General features: G+C 51.5%; 1 protein-coding gene across 1 annotated transcript in view; it reads right to left on the bottom strand.

Annotated features, from left to right (window-relative positions):
- Nucleotides 1-2953, bottom strand: part of AOX1 (aldehyde oxidase 1) — a 105095-nt gene that overhangs the window by 101580 nt on the left and 562 nt on the right. The gene's annotated exons all lie outside the window — the stretch shown is intronic.

Here is a 2953-nt window from a genome sequence, read left to right as displayed (position 1 = left end):
CCCTGAATCATGGTAGTCATTCCGGCAGCCCCTAAGCCTCCTGTCTCTCCCCTGTAAACCCAGGCCCGCAGGAAACGGCAGCCAGTGGAAGGGACGGCCTCTTCCAGCTTCCTGCGCTCACGCCAAGCATGTAGCTGCTGCTAAGTGGGGGTCCTCGAGGCTGATTCCTAGCCGCCCCTTTTGGTCAGACCCCCACTGCCGAGTGTTTTCCAGCCTGCTACTCACCATCGTAGGTACCCCTCCAGCATCCCCATTCTGTCAAGCACTCCCGGTGGAATGTAATCTTCACCCCAAAGCCATGAGAGACGGCATTGTTTAATCAGCTCCGTTTTGCAGAAGGGGAAACACGCTCAGAGATTTAAAAAAGAAGAAGAAGAAGAAACATTCCCAAGGTCCCAGAGATGCTGAGGAGCAGGGCAAGCAGCACTGGGCTTGAACCCTGCCTGATGGGCCCCGAGCCTACACGGTTATTAGCCTCTCCGCCACTGCCTCTTGCATTGCCCTTCTCTGCCCATCAGGCAGTGGTGTCTGCTCTGCTCTCTCTGTGGACTCCACCCGCACACTAAAGGCTCGCCTGTTCTTCAGAGAAATGGTAACCAAGTCCTTCACCAACTTACTCCGGCCTTGCCTCCAGAGGACCTTAGCCCTGCCCTGAGAGGAGGCTGCAACAAGCACAAACCAGAAGTGAGTCTGGTCACCTGGTGTGTCCCAGCGTTTGAAAGCAGATTCTGGATTCCAGAGTCCCGTTTGGACTTCAGAGCCCGTTTCCTTGGTAGTTTCTCTCGTTCACTTTTCTCACATCCTTGGCACTAGAAACTTAATTTTAACTGACCATGTATTGAATTGAAGTATTGAAGCACAAACCATCGGTTGGAAGGGAGGGGCAGGGAAGAGAAAGGGGGACCTGCATTCCTTTAATTGGATATAATTGCACCAACTAAACCAACTTCTCTGGGGTGGGCCTTCTGGACAAGCTCACGACCTTGGCCTCATGGGTCAAACAGGCCCATAGCTAAGAAGGGGCATGTCTAGTTTTACATGATCAAACTTGGAACATCAATAGTGCACAAACTGCCATTTACCACTAAGGAGTGCACTGAGATTTGGCAAGAGGTGGTGGAAGTAGAGACAAAGGGGGAAATTGGACTCAAACAACACCCTTCCTGTGGCCAGCAAAGCCCTAGTCTTCTGGCTCCTCACCAGCCTATCCCCCTATCTCTTGCTGTCCTCTGGGAGCAAAGAAATCCTCCTGCCTCAGGACCTTTGTGCCTGCCATTCCCTCTGCTTCAGCTGCTCTTCCCCTGAGGCTTACACAGCTCACTCCTCACTTCATCCCAGGTGCTATTTAAATGTCACCCTCACGGGGAGGCCTTGCCTGAACCTCCATTCTGTCACAAGTAAGCCCTGTCACTCTGTCCCTCGCTCTGCTTCACTTCCAGCCTGGTGTGTACCACTGCCTGGCACTATACGTTGATCCAGATGCTTGCTGTCACGTCTGTGTTCTACACGTCCCAGTGCCTGGCATTGATTATGAATGGGAACGCTCTTAATGACCATCCATGAAACTGAGAGGTTAGGTTCTCAACTTTCCTAATGCCGCGAGCCTTTCATACAGTTCCTCATGTGGTAGTGACATCCCAACCATAAAATTATTTTTGTGGCTACTTCATCGCTGTCATTTTGCTTACTGTGATGAATCAGGTGACCCCTGTGAAAGGGTCGTTCGACTCCCAAAGGGGTCGCAACCCACAGGTTGAGAACCACTGGGTTAGGCGCTCTCCATACGACTAACACCTGGGGCTGAAGCCTTGCTTGTCTAAATGAGGAGCCCTACGCGCCGGGCTGCTAACCACTAAGTCAGAAGTTTGAATCCACCCTTGGAGAAGGACGTGGCTGTCTGCAAGAATGACAACCTTGGAGACCCTAGGGAGCAGTCTCTTCCATCCTACAGGGTCCCTATGCGGCGGAACTGACTCCGTGGCAGGGGCTTGGTTGGTTGAAGTAAAAAGCCAGAATGGTGATTATTTGCCATTTGGTTCTGCAGAAGAGCAACAAAGAAAGCTGAGACCGCGTACACTAAGGCGTGCCGTTATCCTGTTCCATGACCGTCCCGGGAGGAGGTCTTGTTGCGGCTGTTAGGTGCCCTCAAGTCTCTGCAGTCTACAGAGGAGAGCTGCCCCGCTGGGCACACTGCCTGGCCTTTCTCCACAGAGCTGCACCTGGGTTCCAAGGGCAGGTCTTTAAGTCAGCAGCAGGGAGCTTGACCACGGCACCCTCATCCCCAGAGCCCCCATTACAGGTGGGGAACCCAGTCAGCAGAGGCAGACAAAGTTTTTATGGAGCCTGGAATATGTACAATTTGGAGGCCTGTTCTTTGAGAAAAATCGTGCAAAACCCCCCACAAATACAAAATTAGGTGCAAGGCCTTAGAAAAGGCCTTCTACTTATGGCGGGAGTGGGGGTTGGGGAGGTTGGGGGATTGCAGATAGTCCCTGAGTTTTAAGGGTACTAGGACTCTCAGGGGTGCTTGGAGACACTGTGTAACCCAGAACGCTGGGACGATGGTCATATATTTTCCCATATTCTGAGAAGTCCTAAGTACACTAAGAACACAGCTGCATTTGTTAAGATTAGTCCCAAGGAACTGTTTGTGCTTAGAGCAATTTTATCCCGGTGTTATTGTTACATTATGTGCACTATGTACCCTTGTCTCATTTTATAGAAAGCTGCAATTTGGAAATAAAATTTGCCTTTGGATCATCAGTCCACTGGCCATTCTTTTTCTTCAGGTCGTCACTCACTGCAGGTCCATACCGGTGGACAGTAACTTTATTAGCTTCCTAGTGGGCCAGCTAAGTCCCTCAGAGAAAACCCAGTGGCTGCCCCACACCCAGGAGCAGGGGTCTTGGCAGTTCCAAAGGCACTGGCCCCAGTACTGTGTAAAGGCAGGTGT

Source organism: Echinops telfairi, unplaced genomic scaffold (assembly GCF_000313985.2).
Source record: "Echinops telfairi isolate 266 unplaced genomic scaffold, ASM31398v2 ScPeMD7_3;HRSCAF=10, whole genome shotgun sequence".
NCBI lineage: Eukaryota > Metazoa > Chordata > Mammalia > Afrosoricida > Tenrecidae > Echinops > Echinops telfairi.
This window is presented reverse-complemented; position numbering and strand designations above follow the sequence as displayed.